General features: G+C 42.5%; 2 protein-coding genes across 4 annotated transcripts in view; one reads left to right on the forward strand and one right to left on the reverse strand.

The window, feature by feature from the left end:
• The window catches only part of ZNF217 (zinc finger protein 217), a 101,458-nt gene extending 100,878 nt beyond the window's left edge, over positions 1-580 (forward strand). Inside the window, exon 7 of the transcript XR_012896514.1 lies at positions 502-580. The gene's annotated coding sequence lies outside the window, so the exon portion shown is untranslated. The remainder of the gene's footprint in view (positions 1-501) is intronic.
• TSHZ2 (teashirt zinc finger homeobox 2) overlaps positions 1-18,787 on the reverse strand; it is a 301,375-nt gene that overhangs the window by 32,161 nt on the left and 250,427 nt on the right. The window lies entirely within an intron of this gene.

Here is an 18,787-nt window from a genome sequence, read left to right on the forward strand (position 1 = left end):
TTATCAAACATTAGTAAACTCCTAAAACAATCAGCTACCCCTCTGAACCTAAAACAATGTGTATATTAAAAATGATTTCACGTGATTATTTTGATCTTATTTCACAGAAGATGGTTAATCTATAAAAATAAATAATAAGGATTGTCTATCTCCTAGAACTGGAAGGGACCTTGAATGGTCATTGAGTCCAGTCCCCTGCCTTCACAGCAGGACCAAGTACCATCCCTGACAAATTTTTGCCCCAAATCCCTAATTGGCCTCTGCAAGGATTGAACTCACAACCCTGGGTTTAAGCAGGCCAATGCTCAAACCACTGAGCTATCCCTCCTGCCATCAATAATCTACTTTATTTAAATACAATTATGGATAATATTAAAAATGGTCTTCTGTGTAACTGGAATAAGGGTTCAACTGACCTCAGATGTGAGACAGATACGACTACCTATCCATGAGATGCGTATGAAAAGTTTTAAACCTCTGACGGGTTCTATTATTTTCGCAGGGCATGCTGATGGGAACGCACCAGGCCTACACAATAGGAATGTGTGCTCTGGTATGGCAATTGAAAGGAGAGAATCCTGATTGCTGCGGAGACGCCACACACCTACTGAAGACAATGGTCCAAATTTGGGGAGCTGTTAGCATTAAGAGCTATTCAGTGGAATCATCTTAATAAAAGTTGCTGGTACTCGTCGCCTCTCAGGATTTGGCATTTCTACAAACTTCTTTGCAATGTGAAATGTCTCACTTGTAATTCCTTCCAGTGACATCCATGCTCATCAGGCACAGACAGCTTTGCAAGTACACAGGATATGGGCTATTTTCAGTCTACAGCAGCTGATAATGCAAATGGCAGGCCCACCAATATGGGGGCCAAAGGAAGCAATTTCCCCAAGGTTCAGCATTTCTAAATGGCCCAGGGTTCTTAGCTGCTGCTGCTGCTGCCATTGTAGCAATAGCAGCTGTGGATCCTTTAGAATTGCTGCAGGAACACTGTGTTGTTTGGTCTGGCCAGTTCTGAGGGCTGGCGGGCGAACAGAGAGCATCATTCTGTCTGGATGCCGCTGGAGGGCTGGCTGTCCCAGACCCGCCCCTTTGGCCTGAAGCTCCATCCCTCTTAGGAGTGTGAAGCTGGCCACTCCCACGCATTGCCCAGTGGCCTGGCAACCCCATTGGCTCCCCTGGCCACTGGTGCAGTCAACACTGAGCTGAAAAATCCCTGCTTTTTAAACTACTTAAGAAAGGTGGGCAGCCTTCCAAAGGGACCTCTACCATTACTTGCAAATACTTTATTAAAATCACTGATGCTAAATGTACCTCATTCAGTTCTGATATTCAGAAAGGCTTCCACTGTGCTTTTTATGAAGCCAGCTAACTAAATGGCATCTGAAGAAGTGGGCTGTGCCCATGAAAGCTCGTGATACCAGCTACATGTTTTGTTAGTCTTTAAAATACTATCAGACTATTTGTTGTTTTTAAAGTTTTTTAAGTAGTATTAGTTTACAGTAGCCTTATATGAACTCCAACCAGTGAGTCACAGTAAACTAGACTCCTTCCTCTCATGATGCTCTTATAGAAAAGAGTATGCCTTTCAAATTCCAGTCTGTTCAGAGGTTTATTGCTATATTAAGACATTCAGTTGGTTTTAGCTGAAGACAGAACCAGAAGACAGACGTACATAGGGAATCTGCAAGAAAACAGAAATTAAGTGGGCCCCCTCATGAAAATGTTGTTATTCGTTTTAACGAAATTCTCCCTAGGTTTATGATTTTAAATAACAAGCAAACCCTAAATGTTCTCCCTCTGTCCCTCAAATCAAAACAAAGCAAAGCCAAAAAATAAGTTCCTATTTACCAGACAGACTTTTTTCCAAAGATGTAGTTGAAGTTCAGATATGGCTAATCATTCAGCAATAAATTATGAGGGAAGTCTGTTCTTGAGTTTGATAGTATCTAGAACTACTTTATAGCAAATCAATATTTTGTCTACTTTCCAATAGTCATAAAGGATACATGATTTTATAGCAATGCCATATACCTTAAAGCCATCCCAAGAATATTTTGTAGTGCACAAAAATGCAAGGCATCAACTGGAAATGAAAACTTCCATAAAGAAAAAAGACCTATTTCTTGCTGAAACACACAAGACATGTTATTAGTTTTCCTGGGTTTTGGTGTGTGTAGGAATTTGCCAAACCTTGGAAGGTCAATATTGTTTTAACAGCATTACCAAGTCTTCTACTACTTCCTGATCTCTTAGATGACATTTAGGGGTAAATTAGAGCTAAATAACAGCACAGAACACTGAGAGGCAGGACTGGTGGCTGTAAACCAACTTCATGGGACTGTGAGGCTACATTGAGAGAGTAGGGCTATTTCGGGATACCGGAAGTATATATATTTTGAAATAATGGGCGTGCTGTTCCGGCATCGCTGTAACCCTTATTCCATGAAGGTTAAGGGATTTGCTGGAATAGTGCTTTATTTTGAAATAACCTTAAAATAAGCTATACAATTTGCATAGCTTATTTTGAGGTAAGGCTGCTATGTAGACGCACCCTGAGAAACTTAGCCACATGCATGATAAATGGTCTGGTAAACTAAAATCATGCCGGACTATGGATGTTGCCATACCAGAGAGAGCCGGATTGGAGAAGTTCAACGTGTATATAATTTTGATTTCTTATCTCCTATACTGTCTAACCAAGGAACACAGACTCTGTTATGTCTACAAATCAGGAAGAAAAATAACATGCAATATGTACGAGTGGTCTATGTGGAGTGGCTGCCAGACTTGCCAGGCCTCTGGGCAAGGTGTGAGTGTGGGGGGGGGGGGGGGGGGTGGGGAGGCGGGGGCGGGGGAGAGGGAGGGAGCTCTGCACTCCTGGGCTATGTCTAGACTGCAAGCCTCTTTCGAAAAAGAGCGTCTAGACTGCAAGCAGTACTTTCGAAAAAGCAAGCCGCTTTTTCGAAAGAAAGCACCCAGGCAGTCTGGATGCTCTCTTTCGGAAAAGCCCTGTTTGCATTCAAGAATGCCTTTTTTTGAAAGAGCACTTTCGAAAAAAGGCATTCTTCCTCATGAAATGAGGTTTTCCGCCGTCAAAAGAAAAGCCGCGTTCTTTCGATTTAATTTTGAAAGAACATGTCTGTAGTCTAGACGCAGGTGAAGTTTTTTCGAAAAAAGGCTACTTTTTTCGAAAAAACCCTTGAGTCTGGACACAGCAATGGAAGGTGTGAAGCCTCAGATGAAAGAGCAGGACTGGGGCTAACAGTGTCATTAACAGCCAGGGCCCCCAAGCCCTTTTGAATCATCAGGCCCCAAGGCTACTACCCCCATTACCTCCCCCTGTTAATGGGCCTGGGTCTATGTATTTGCGTAATTTTTACAAACATTCATGAGGTACTAGTGACACCTACTTCTCACCTAATACTGTGTAGATGCAAATAGGCATTCATAATTTAAACGAATCCTGTTTCTGCACCCCCACAAACATAAGCTGGATGCAAAAGGAAAAGGGAACGCTCTCTCCAGATACAGTGAGGATCAAGCAGAATCTCATTAAGGACCACTTCAAAGATCAGTTCTTCATTTCCATACAAACAAGTTTAAATTATCTTGTGTGAATCTGCTGTTAGCAGTTGCACTGTTCCATTATGCATGATTCCTGACTGCTTGTATCATGAATATCTGCACAGTGCTCCATTAGCAATTTTCAGTGTTATGCTAAAGCTTGCAAGTGGTCATGTTATTAGGTTAAAGTACTATATTATGCATATGTATTCCACCTTCCCCATTTGTTACTACTTCTGATGGTGGCCCATATTTTCAGAATTTCACATGGATTTGCCCACCTACTTTGCATGGTCAATTTCTGTGATTGCAGGTGCAAACACAGTGGATACACAAACACAAATGATAGCTAGCTGGCCATTTGCTCATACATTCACTGGAGGATAACTGCTAAATACATGCACAGATCAGGAATTAGTCATGTATGCGTTACGGATCAACCAGTGTCTATAAAGTTATCCCTTTTATATAATTAAAATATCACTATGGCACAATTTATTAGTTTTATTGAATAGATTTTTCTTCTATACAGTGATAATTCTTTCTCCAGTTTTCTCATTTTCTCTATATACCATATCATCCTCTGTATATTCTCATTTCAGTCCTATATAAATATAGAGCGAGACCTTATCAATAGCTTTTATGAGCTAAATTGTGCTGTCAATTACTCAAGCAGTCCTTGCTACAGTGTTATTCATGTTAGTAAAGAGAGATGGATTTGTCCCTAGCTGAATAAAGGGATGTAGCTGATGTGTTACAATGAGAACTATATAACATACATTATATTTATAAGAGTAAATGAGGATACTCCTCATGTATTGATTACTTTGCAAAGCTCTCGACCGTGGCTGAATGGTTATGTGATGCAGACAGCTTGAATAGTTACCTCATAAACCCAAGCAGCCTAGATTCAGCTTTGTCTTAGCTTCCTCTTGATTAAAAAAAATACATTTTCTCTATCAAAAACATGCTGTTTTTATAGAAAACTTCCATTCTTATTTGTATGTCCTTCCCCTCATCAGGGAAAGGGCATGCCAAAGTAACCGGGACACCTCAATTGAGTTGTACATGATGTATACCATGCAAAGCAGTCTGTTTGTTTCAAGGAGATTATCCCTCTGAAATCAAATTTGAAGGCAGAATGTGATTCTGAAAGTCCATTGGCTTTGCAATAGTGGTTCAGTGCATTGGAAGTCTCATCAAGAAATTCTGATTCATGATATCAAATGACAAAAGAAACTTCTTGTAATTGTAACGTGTCGTTGTTGTATGATGGGGCCATAGGGCTGAGTGCCTCTTCTTGCCTCTGTTTCATACCACTTCTTGTGGACTTAAAAGATATAGAGTGGCATGAATCATCATAAGGATAATACTTATGGAGGTTAGGTCTGTAAAAGGCTATTAGCCAGGGGATAGAAATGGTGTCCCTGGCCTCTGTTTGTCAGAAGCTGGAGAAGGATGGGCAGGAGACAAATCGCTTGATCATTGTCTTCGGTCCACCCCCTCTGGAGCACCTGGTGCTGGCCACTGTCGGCAGACAGGCTACTGGGCTAGATGGACCTTTGGTCTGACCCAGTACGGCCATTCTTATGTTCTTATGTACTTGAGTCTGAACAGATGTTCTAAATGGCACATTACATTTGAGATGCAACTGTTTGGAATCTTAAGACAAATCCAGATCCACATTTTGAAAATAACATTTTTCTTTTTAAGAGTCCAAATCAAATTCCTGAAGTCAACCTTTTACCTCTCTCTAACTTTTTTGGGGCTATTCAAAATCCAGATACAAAATTTGAGGCTAGCTCACCATCTGTGATAATGGACTATCTGCTCTGATATTTTTACCCTCATAAATTTCCAATTAATGTGTATTCTTTTCGAGGTAGTTCATCCATTGGCGTGGATGGTGTGCTTCTAATTTGTCACTTAGTCTTGCACATCACACCTGGCTTCTTATCACGGGGCCTCACAGCAACAATTAAAGCAGCAATGAAACATTAAAACCCTGATTCTGCATGGTGCTCAGTGCTTTCAATGACCATTCATGGCTGTGAGAATACAGGATACTCAACACTTCACACAGGGGTTTCCAATGCACATAATTTGACCAGATCCCTGAAGGTGTTGCCAATTTTTGCTACTATCCAAGGGTATAATAATAATAATAATAATAATAATAATAATAATAATAATAATAATTTGATTAATTAATTAATTAATACATTTAAAAAATTCTGAATAGCCCCTTGAATAGTAGCAAAAACTGGCAATGAGTTCAGGGATCTGCTCAAATTAGTAATTAATTATTATCATGGCACTTAGAAGCCATAGTCATGGTCCAGAACACCATTGTGCTAGGCTCTGTACAAACACAGCGCAAAGAGATCTCACTCTAAGTATGCACTAACAGAGAACTGATGGATACAGACAGATGGGGGAATATAGGAAAACAATGAGAAGTTTGTGATCAGCATGATAGACAGTAGTCTCAGCACACCAGCGGACAAAATATTGACAAGCTGATCTATCTAATTTTGTATCTTTCTTTTCACTTGCTACTTCTTGGCTGAGTCTTTGAGTTACAAACTCTTTTCCTATATCATTGCTAGGTTACCACTACCAGCCAGGTTTTCAGATACCCTTTTTAAATTACAGCAGAGTAATAAAATAAATCCAAATTGGGAATTATTTCCATTTCAGGAAGAACAGAGTAGCTGGAGAACCAAATTAAGAACTCACAACATTTGTGGACTTGAATGGAAATAAAGCAGGTTCAAATTGTTTACATGCTTTTATATATTTTTCTTTAAAATATTTCTAGAATCCTATTATCTGCAAAGAATAAAACAAACTGTGCATCAAATTTTCATGACTGCAGTAAGAGCTATCAAAAGCATACACACACTTAGCATAACTGTGTGCACAGATGTAATTATATTAGCTGTTGCCCATCACAATTACTTCAGTGGTACATACAATCACAGTTGTTGCATGGGTAAACCCATCTGCATGCTCAGTAGTAAACTCACAGCTATAAAAATCTGGGTTAAAATTCCCAAGCAAAAAGCGCAACAACAAGGAACTCAGGGAATAAAAGAGGAGCTTCTTACACTTTGTCTTCCAATTTTAACTTATCTGTAGATACCAGCCCTTCAGTGTCACCTTTTGTGAATACTCATGTGCAGGAATTGAAATACGAAAATAAAAACATCTTGTATGTATGTTTTCAGGCATTTGAATTTCTCTCTTTCTTCTCAAATCCGTTTGACTAGGAATAAAGAATACACAATCTTCTCAGAGCTCTCCATGCCATGATTTATGATATGCGGTCTTGAAAACAGGGTTGCCCCAACTGGCCATCTACCAAAATCCCCTACTCCTTTAAACACCAAAGAGTTAAATCCTTCCCCTCCACTCCCCTACCTAAAAGAAAACAGATGTGATTTTCTTTACAAAAGAGCATTTCATTTAGAGAGAGAAAGAAAAAGGAAAGGCAGAGTTAACATAGCCATTATTCTCCATTTCAGGGAAAGCAAATCCTATTTTGCCTGTCATTATAGTAGGTAGAAAAATCCTTTCATCCAGTCATTAGTTGTAAACATTCCGTCGCCTTATGGGACCAGGCCTCTGTTTCCCATCCTGCGCTGAAGCCATTTTCTAATACTAATGTTTTATACACACATCTCAGATACAATGCGAACTCCCCCAACCCCAAAGGCAACAGGGCATTCGTTTATACTAAATCAGAAGTGTCACCCTTGGCAACCTGCAGCACTGAAACATTTATTCAGCTTCACATTGCTGGCACTTAGAATTATTTCTTTCATGCCTGATAGCCAAATTACAATATGGCAGGTTTCCCCAGAGCCACTGGATCATTAGTGCCAGCTCACAACATACTTTCAACTGATATGGCATTTCATGTACAGCTGCCAATCAAAAAATAGGAAATGCAAATGATGGAGGGCCCATTGGTGTTCAATTACTGTACAGTGAGCTCCTTACAGCTTCACTTAATGACTGGCAGTCATTTTGCTGAGCGGAAGAAGAGCAGAGAACACAGAGAAGAATTCCCTCCGGGAAGCCAGTTGCAAGTGCAAGAAGTTTTTACATTTGATTTCCATATTTATTAATTTTCCCCCCTCTGTGTGTTTCTAAACACTAGGCCAAAAAAAAAAAAAAAAAAACCCCACCTTAGCACAGCTTGTTATACAAATACCCAGTCTTGTCAGTTCAGTCGATTGCCAAGGCCACATCAGCAGAAGATGAAGGGTTTTTTTCTGCTCAAAATGCATCACTCTTCTTAGAAAAGCTCAAGGTGTTTCAGCCTCCACATGAAAGAGTTTAAACTGCTCCCGACTAGATTATTAATAATCCAGTTTAGTCATTTCAGTGGTCCCTCACATACCCAGGAATAAATGATGCTGCCAGCCTGCGCGTAGAATGACATCTTATGTCATTTGCAAGCTCTCTGTTTATCTGTCTGTCTGTCTGTCTCTCTCACACACATAGACATGATATATCTTATGTGGGCCCAAGCCTGCATGTTGCAGAGTGTATCCTATGAGATGAGGAAAACAATGAAAACAGTGGTACTCCCCTGTCAACTTCCCTTTCTCATCACAGACCCATGGAGTACTAGGATTGACAAGGGGCATAGTCTAGTACCACATAGAATTAGGCTTTTTAGCTGATATAAACACTTATTACTATATATGTGAGAGCACCCCTTGGAGGCACCAACCAAAATCGGGGGTCCATTGTGCTTGTTGCTGTAAAAATACATAGGAAAAAACTGTCCCTACCCTGAAAAACACACAAAACATGGAAGAAAGGAAGTGGTATTATGCTGATTTAGAGGTTCAGTTCCAAGAAGCTGAGCCTCAGAAGTTTCAAATGGCCTTCACCTCACCTTCAAACAGCCTTCACCTCACTCTACTCCATTTTGGGATGTCTTGCTATCCCAGCAGTCCGCACACTCAGGAGAGTGCACGCACTGCATTGAGCCTGACAGTTCTGTGGGAGGGCAGGATGCTCCTTTCACCGTACCTCTTTGCACATCCATATGTGGGATGCTCAGAGCCTGCCCCTAAAGAAAGCCTGCCCCTCTACTCTCATTACTCTCTTTTCTCTGAGACCTTGTCTACACATACCTGGAAATCAACACTCCAGAGATCGATCTTCCGGGGTTCGATTTAGCCAGTCTAGGAAGAACTCGCTAAACCAAATGCTGATGGTGCCCCTGATGATCCCAGTACTGCATGGGGTCATGAGGAGAAAGAAAAGTTGACAGTGGAACCACTGCAGAAATTCAGTGTAAGGTACTTCGACTCCAGTTATGCAATTCTCATAGCTAGAGTTGTGTATCTTAAAATTTAATTTCTCCCCCAGTGGAGATCTGGCCTGACTCTTAACAGTGTGTTAAGCCCCTCTTTACTGCTAGGGGTCAGTTCCCCCTTTGCGGGATTTCTTTTCTTTCCTGGTTCCTCTGGAGTTCTCTGGGACATCACCCCTTTTTCCTTGTTCCACTACCTCTTTGACCTCAGAATATTTCCAACCGGAGACAGAACACCGGAGCTGAACTCTGTGAAAGCTGAGGGAAATTGGAGTGTGGCTCTTACTTCAAACTTAGCAGCTTTGCACGCTCTTTATAAGCTGCATCTGAGCTGTAACATAGGCACATGGGATGCTTGGAGTAAATCTGAACTTCCTGGTTTATGAATCCCATTTTTCTTCCATAGCAAGTGTTACTTTAGTGTCACTCATAGAATTAAGGACTATGCTTGGCTCTAGAGTAACATTACAAGGAACACAATAGTTTTCTCCCACAGATACACCAGGAACATATTTTAGTCACAATAAATCCTAATGTGATCAAGATGTGCTAGCCACCCTCAGATTGGATACTTCCAATTGTAACTATGGGAAACCTATATTTCCTTAAACACATCAGCAGAGCAGAGCTCTAGAGTTGATAAAATGTTGTTTTAATAAAAGTAGTTGTTATGCCTGCCTAGTGACCACTCTTTCAACATTAGTTACTGAGTCATATTAAAAATTCTTTAAAAAACCCCAAAAACCCAGGGAAAGACAGATGAATCAGTGTCAATAAATGCTATTGTATTGCTTTAGCTCTTATACTTTGATAGAAATAAAAATGCAGCAGAAAGCAATCATTTCCTCTATACTAAAATAATAACATAAAATGTCCCTTCTTCAAGAAGAGCTGATCCACCATAGCATGGGGGTATTGTACGTGCAAGGTAAATAAGGATCATCAAGATCCAACGTACTGAAATATACCTGATCCTGCACAAACAGGAGCTTTCCTGCATGGCGGCCAATTTATTCCCCCGCAGTAGCAGGAGGCATACAGCTAAATTTCTCACATGTCTTTTCAAACTTCCATCTTAGACCCACCCATTCTTCACTGGTTCTCTCATTCCTTTTTAACCATTTGCTCTTGCAAATAAAAAACTGGACACATAAGGAGCTCAGTACAAAGGGTCACTATTCCTATTGTTTTAACTGGTTTCTGTCTGTACATAGACACTACTCCCACTGGTACTAAAGCCTACAAATCTTTCACTTCCCACAATGCAAAATTCAAAGACTTGCAGAATCTATGCCTAAATAAAAGCGGTGAGGAGTCCTGTGGCACCTTATAGACTAACTGAAGTGTAGGAGCATAAGCTTTCGTGGGCAAAGACCCACTTTGTCAGAGCCGCTTTTGCAGATTCAGACTAACACAGCTACCCCTCTGATACTATGCCTAAATGTAAGGTTGGAAGTTGGGAGGTGGGTGGGAAAGCATCCACATTGAAGTATGAATACAGGAGTCATAATCCTGAAACAGCCTTTAGAAGTATGCCATTAGTATGATGTTGTATTACATACATATTCTGTTACAACGTCAATCACAGGCAGATGCTATAAGTTGTGTTATAAGAAAATGTACTGCCGTAAAACACAGAAGCATCAAAGCATCATCTGATGTTATCAATAATAGTTCGAGATTAGCAATACTATAGACCAAAAGTTTCCATTGCTTCTTTCCTTCTACTTTCTTTCCATTTCATGCACTCATGTCAATATATCTGATTTTATTACATTACCGCAACTTTATGGCCTTACTTTGATGCCACAAGTGGGAAACTGTTTTTTGGGGGGGAAGGGAATGTGAAGATTGACAGTGAAGGAGAGTACATTTAATCAGAGACACTTTCATTAATTATCAGATGAATGCTTGGAAAGGAAATGTCAAGTTTATCCCAAAAGTAAGTCAACAGTGGCTGCATAATTGTGTTGTTTTGAATTTCCTTTTCCTTATGCTGCATGTGCTTTCTAAAACAAAGATACCATTTGTCTGAATGGTTGAGTAATACTTCAATTAGACCTCATTACTTTTAGCAATGCAAGGGTTACTTTGGAAATGATATCCCTTGGTGCCGTCCACCCCTAATTGACATATTCTGCATAAGCAGATCTCTTTGGCTTTGGAGAAGAAAATGTGTTTCCGTCAAAGAATGGGGAGGGAGCGACTGCTGCTTTTGGTTCATGTAAGATGTCAATCGATGCTGAAAGCTTTACAGAATGATTTCAGAAGCCAAACTTGGTCATACCTGACTGGTAAAAAGAAGGTTGCCTTACCGAATTTGTTTGTGTGTAATTTAATAACCTGACACTGCCAAAAACAGAGGGGAAAAAGTCAATTTAATTATGGACTGAAATACAGTTATCTAGATACAGCTGAATGCCTGGCAAGTCCTGTCAGTAACTACAGCCACACTTCATTCACCAGATCAAGACATACTTAGGTGTAAAAAAGAGGGGGCTTGCTTGGTGTTTTATCCCAACAATCAACTAACCACCTTCATCCAAAATCAGAACATGATGGTGTAATGAATCCATGTGCTCCAGATGCAATTATTAAACAAGCCACATTCAGGCACATGGGGAAGAGATTAAAAATTATACCGGGTCCTTTCGATCAAAAAAAGAAAGGTTCTACCATGTGGGACAGAAGATCTTCCTCAGCAGCTGGCAGAAATAGGTAGTTTATCTTCTTTGTGGGGCATCACTGAAGGGTAAGGTCCCACACTCACTCTCACTCACAAATCCCAGATGGTCTAAAAAATTACCCAATGCACATTGTCTTAAAGCTTATCAAGTAAGATGTTTCACTGAAACTTAAATGGCACTTGTTGCATGAGAGGTCTGAGATAGCCAACAAAATAAGCTATTTAAGATTCCATGAAATGTTACTTGCCAACACCAAGTTCCAAATTTTACTGTTGTAGAATTATTTTCTGACACAAATATAAGTGTCCATTATGAGCATAGAATATTGCTGCATTTTAACATGCTGACTCACTTCACAATCCACTGGCACAAGGTACAGCTATAGATAAAGTTCATTGGTTGACCTGGAAGCCAGTTCTGCAAGTTACATTTTGGGAACCTGTGGTAGACCTCTGGGATTAGCGATCTCTAGTAGCCCCCATAATTTAATTGTTCTACCTTTAACAAGATGTCTCCTTGCAATTATCATAAATAAATAATTTGGGTTCAGGAACAGCCATGGACCATATTTATCCACTGATGTCAGAGATGGCCTTGACTCCATTACACCCTTATTCTAGCCTTGTTAACTAGTTTATTTTGAGCCCCGGGGAACAGCAAGGGTGCAGGATGGAACAAAGAGGCAAGCAAATTTTAAAAAGCCATTTTTAAAGATATTCAAGATATATTTGTTATGCATCTTATACAAACATACTGTCATTATCCAAAGAAGAATAAAAAAGACAACTTAAATACTTAGAAAACAATTTAGATGCTAAAAAGATTAGACTTACTTTATAGTGCCATAGAGTGTTCAAAGACAAAATGTATAGCCTTTTTAAAAAACCCTATTGTGTATCTTCATCCTTATGAACGTCTGTGTAAACTCTATTAGAAGAAACAGACAGGCTACTTCAGATACAGCTAGTTGGGATAAATCTTGCAGACCCTTTAGTTCTTATTACAATGGGAGTTTTGCAGAAGTAAGGATAATGAAAGCACTTGGAGATTTGGCTACAGCAGGAAAGAATAACAACTAGTTTAAAAAACCCGACAAAAAGAAACCAAACCAGGAATATTCAGCACTGGTTGTAAATACACCGTTTTCAACTGTTATTATAGTCACTTTCATTATAATGGACTCATATTCCATTTTCTATCCTTATTAAAAAAATTCTTGTGTGACTAAGTCACCAAAATTTAGAGAGTGCTTTACATAGTGTTAAATAGATTAATAACATGATTTTGCTTTTCTCTGTCTTGGGATTTTGTTCTGGTTTATTTAACTCAGTTCTTTTACATTTATGTTTTACTTTGGAAATATCAGGATGCCACTGTCTCATTTATTGTTTTCTTTTTCTTTTTTTCTAAAAAAAAAAGAGAGATATTAAAATTGGGAAAACTACAGAGAAAGGCCAACAGGGAGGGAGATGGAATAGCTTCCTTATGAAGAGAGATTAAAAAGACTGGGACACATAACACGAGAACAAGAGGTTATCCAATGAAATGAATAGGTACAAGGTACAAGGTTTAAAACAAACATAAGGAAATACTTCTTCATGCAATGCACAGTCAACCTGTAGAACTCATTGAAGAAGTGTAAAATATCCACAGCCCTGAGAGATGTTGCTAACCCTCAGTGAGGACAGTGCTAGGTCAATGGAAGAATTCTTTTGTTAACCTGTACCTCACCTCTCAGGGAGGTGGATTAACTATGCTAAGAGAATCTATGATTTGCCTGGATCTGTCTCCTTAGGCTCAGAGCTCACCCTTAGCATTGGGGAGCCCTCATGGACACTCTAGCCCACTGCTGCTGTTCCCCACTTGGGGCTGGAGCACACAAGATCTACTAGCCTGGGCCCAACTGATACATTTGTGGGTCACTGACCCCCACACCCAAAAGAGGTTCCCCACCTCTGAACTACGCCAATGTGAGAACTCCTCCCTTCCAGGAGGTAATGTCTCCACTGAAGAGCTATAGCAACACAGCTACCAACAAGGATATGTCTACCCATGGCCATTACACAATATGGTCAGGGACATAATCTCATGCTCTGTATGTCCCTAAACTTCTGACTGCCAGAAGGCAGGACTGGATGACAGGGGATGATCTGCCCTGTTCTTTAATTCTCTCTGAAGCATCTAACACCGGCCACTGCTAGAGGACAAGACACTGTTAGAGATGGATGATTGGTCTGACACACTATGACCATTTTGATGTTTTTTTCCTTGGAGACTTTTGATAAGACCTTTGAAGGATCTTGAATATGTGATATCTATACCTCTGACAATATCAAAGGCCTGGTTGGTGACAAAGACCCAAAGGAGGCACACACAAAAATTAATCATGTAGGAAACGTAACTTGTGGGATTCAGTTCTTCAGTGCTAGTAACTTTCAACAATAAAATGGACTGGATGAGCCATGAAAATGGAATGTAGGTAACTCATGACTAAACTGAGTGACATCCTGTTTACACAAGTGACATATGAGAAGTCTGCTGATACCACATACAGCTAAAACACAAGGAAAAACCTTTCTGTCTGGGGATAAGGTGACTTAGGTGGCCAAAGCAAAGAGAGCAGAGAAGAATTTTACCACCAAAAGAAGATTTGCTCTTAGAAATATATTCATTTTGTGGCTTTGTGTTTGACCATGCTAATGCATGTTTTGGATTGGACTGGGCAGGGTCCATGAATTGAAATGAACTTGATAAGACATATATGTATGATGTTTGCTGTTCAGTCTTATTCAGGTTAGTCAGTGAAATAAATCAGAAAGCTACTTTTTGAGTAGGCGGGGGCATCACGCATCTGTCCTGCATAGCACAATAAGTTCTATATTACATCTGGTTTCTCTGACCTTATTCTAGTGTAGTACACTGCTCTCATTTCATGCTGTTCAATAGCACTGATGACTTCTGCAGAATTGCTCATCAGGGACCCAACCCATTGCCCTTTGAAGTTAATGGAAAGATACCCCTTGTCTTTAATAGGATCAGAATCCAGATGCCCAACATACGCATTAGATTGGCCACTCAAATGCTACTCTCAGTTTCATTGTAAATTTACTGTAAGGATTTTTTTTAACCACTAGCAAGATCTTAATGTATTTAGGTTCACAAACTGAAACTGCTATGCAATTGTTTGGTTGTCTCCAGTTTGCATATAGGTCAGTCTCAGTTACTATTGTTGGCTATATAAACTGCAGAACAACAGATGACTCAGCCAACCCATAAAACCCAAAGCAGGAGTTCAGTAAGAGGAAGGAACCCATTTTATGATCTACTCCAAGTAACCGTTATGACAATTTATAATTATAGGTCAGAAATTTACATTAGCATTATTTTGAAATAAAGGTGCTGATCACAGCTGAATTAGATTTCTATATCTGAGGCCTTTGACAATATATTTGACAAACTGCGTAGTTTTACTGGTCCTCTTTATTGGTTGAGGAAGACTGCCTTTTCGGAAAAAGGCTGTGTGGATAGAGAGGAGGGTTTTCTTTCAGAAGAAGAGGCCTCCAGGAAATAACACAGGTACCCTGGTGGACATTCCATCCATACTAATCACAACTCTCTAATTCCTGTCTCCTGGAAGCTCGTAAAGCTGTCCTGGGGCTGGACATTGTGTTGGAGTCCGTGCACATGGAATTACATGCAGTGTTATTGTGCGCCACATCGACTCAGCAGGCAGCCCCTGTGCACGCCCGCGATCCTGCTCACAGGCTGTGGTGAGGTCTCACACTTGCCCTCCCACCACCAGACACTGCTGGAAGCAGACTGGGGTCAACAGCGCAGGCACGACCCCATGCACTCTGAGGAGTGCACATGGGCATGCCTGCACGCTTGAGAAACCACCTGCTCTCTTGGACAGCACTGCCAGGCACAGGTGTGTGTGCAGGCCCTCTGGAAGGCCAGGCTGCTCCAGGCCTCTCTCCAGCCCATGGGATCCCTCTGTGGCTGGACACTTCCCTTGCCTGCTTGTCTGTTGGATGTGGAGGGTGGGGGGAAGCATGGTACCCTGGGCACCTTAGGGCCCCTGTGAGGCTGGGCCTGTTGTGCAGGCTTCACATGGCCTTGCTCATAGGACATCACTGTCCTCGGCTCTGAGGACAGTTGCTCACTGCTCACACAGGAGGGCACGGCCTCAGGGACAGTGTGTGCATGGATGACTGACCGCCTCTCCCTCTTTTCCTCCACTGAGGGGTGATCCACACCATCAGAGGCAGCCACCTGAACCTGGGGGAGCCGCAAGCACAGGAGGGTCCACGAGGACTGTATGAGGAAGCACGTGGCCATCCTGCATGACGCACAGCAAACCCTGGCTCAAAAGGTCCGGGATGACTCTGAGTGGCGCATCCACATGTGGGACCAGCTTGTGCGGCAGGGAGAAAACTGGCGTGCCACCATCTGGGAAGTGATGGCACTTCTGGGTCCTGTCCCCACTCTAGCCCTCCCCATTCCAGATCTTGTCCCTACTCCAGCTCCCCCTGCCATGCCTATGGCCCGTCCGCCATCCTTGACCCTGTTCTAACCCCGCATCCTGCCCACTCCCCTGTGGTCCCAAGCCCCAGCCACCCCTGAGTTCACCGAGGTCCCCAGACCTGAAGTGGCTCTATCAGCCACCCCACACGCCACTCCCAGCCCTGAGCCCTCCTCCTTTCTTTCCCCTCCAGGTTCCCAGCCCTCCTCCTCCCCAGTTACTTTTATTAGAAAAAATAAAGAAAGTTTTTGTTTTTCCACTCAAAACTAGTGTTTTTATTGGGAGTACAGGGAAAGGAGGAGTTGTTGTGGGAAAGGTATTGGGGGTGTGAAGGCTCAGGCCCCTAGTGGAGAGATCCTGGGGAGAGTTATTGGGGTCCTTGAGAGAAACTCTCCCTCAGGGGCTCCCGGATGTGCTCCCTGGCCTGATGTGCCTGGCAGATGTCAGCTGTCCGCAGCTGCTCAACGGCCTTCCCTTTGCAGCCTGCCTCTGCCCACACCCTAGGAGGAAGGCCTCCCCCTTGCTCTCCAAAATGTTGTGGAGAACACAACACGCTGCAACCACCTAAGAGATGTTTTGCTCCCCCATGTCGAGGCGGGTCAGGAGGCAACTGAACTGCGCCTTCAGGCACCCAAAGGCACATTCCATCTGCATGCAGGCCTGGTTGAGGTGTGCATTGAATTGTTCCCTGCTGAGGTCCAGGTGTTCATGAGGCATGGCATGATTGGATAGGCTGCGTCCCTGACAATGCACAGTGGCATCTGCATGTCCCTCACACAAAAGTCCTGCTGGGAGAAGAATGTCCCAGCCTCCAGCTTGTGGTAGAGGTTGGAGTTTCTGAATAGGCAGACATTGTGTGCCCTGCCAAACCACCTGATGAAAATGTCCAAAAACTGTCCACGGTGATTGACCAGGGCCTACAGCACCATTGAGAAACAGCCCTTCCTGTTGATGTATCGGGCTGCTCGATGATGTGGTGCGCTGATCAGAGTGTGGGTTCCATCAGTGACTCCCCGCAGTTGGGGAATCCCAGGGCAGCAAATACTGCAACGATGGAGTTCAGGTCTCCGAGGCAGATGACCCTGTGCAGCGGGATGGAATTGATCGCCCTCACAACCTGTAGAAGAAGACAAAGAAACACACAAAACAGAGAATGAGAGGGAGTGCCTGAGCCCTTGGGAGGTGCTAGCCCCCCTCTTCAAATTCCCCAGGAGCCAGCCCCTATGAGGTCACCCTCCAGCAGGGTTGTGGGAGGGCAGGACGGCACAACCCCTCAGGGATGGGGCTTTCCCTCCACCCCCAAGTCATCTCCACACCTCCCAATCATCCCTTTTTTCTACAGTCCCTCTTTCCAGTATTGCCTGCTCCCCTTCAGGGACTGCATCCTGAGAGTGCCTTACCTCCATGAGGAGGGCCCGGATGGTGAACTTCTCCATGCCGATCTGGTTGGCCACCGACCATTAACTGTCTGGGGTGATGAGCTTCCAGATGGAGATTGCAACCCGCCTCTCCAGGAGGATGGAGGGCCGCAGGTGGGTGTCACGTCCTCAGAGGGCAGGGGTGAGCCAGGTATACAGCTCCATAAAGGTGGCCTTCCACATGCGGAAGTTGTTGAGCTACTGCTGGTCGTCTTACTGCTCCATCACCAGCCGGTCCCACCAGTTGGAATTGGTGTCCGGAAGCATCTCTTTACCATGGGGTGCAGGTGCTAGGGCATTGCTCCCTCATCCAGGCAGAGGGACTCACTGATGAGCATGGAGTTGAGTCCCAGGCAGAGGGACTCACTGATGAGCATGGAGGACCATCAAGATGGTCTGCACAAACATGACAGCGTGGGGCCATCACATGCCCAGAGGCAGCTCTGGCTCCATAGCAAAAAGAATGCTGTGGTGTCCAAAAGCTGGGCAACCAGAGTACGCACTGCAAATCCTTTGCTGTTCCTAATAGAGGTAGGCAAGCACGCAGCAGAACCTGAGAAACGGCTGTCCGGGGGTGTCCCTTTAAGCACGCGTCTCAGATGGCCTTAGGTAACATCACCCAGAAGCAACTGCTGACCTAATGCCCTGCCTGAACTGGTTCCAAGTGGCCTTATATGCGAGATAGCGTCCAATTAGTGTGGACTCTATCTTTCGAAAAAGTAGGTTGCTTTTTCTATGCGCTTTTGCAGTGTAGACACTTTCTTTCGGAAGAAGTTTTTCCGGAAGATCTCTTTCAGAAAATCTTCTTCTGTAAGAAGCCTGCAGTCTAGTCATATTCTGCATTCTGACAAGTGGGAGATTAGGTTCAAATTTTTAGCATTGCACACATTAAAAAAATCATAAACATAATATAACAAAATTACACATGTAGTTATCATAGTTGGATATGCATTTATGGTAAATTAGTGTGCCTATCACCTGTGGACACTGCACTGATCATTTGGACACACTTTGTGATTTATAGTTTTAAAGCAGTTCTTTGTGTTTCATCTCTGTAGAATTCCCTGTGGAAGATGCTTCCAAGAAAGCTAATCATACCAGTGAAGATACCGGTAGTGAAACAATCAGGAAAAGAGGAATTTATTCCACTTTTTCAGAAAAGTCAAGTTAATCTGGGCTTCTACAAAACAAGTGCTTCTCCCCCTCCCTCCCCACAATGGATAGAAAGGATTCCACAATTACTCATGGTCTCATG

Source organism: Pelodiscus sinensis, chromosome 18, assembly GCF_049634645.1.
Source record: "Pelodiscus sinensis isolate JC-2024 chromosome 18, ASM4963464v1, whole genome shotgun sequence".
Classification (NCBI taxonomy): domain Eukaryota; kingdom Metazoa; phylum Chordata; order Testudines; family Trionychidae; genus Pelodiscus; species Pelodiscus sinensis.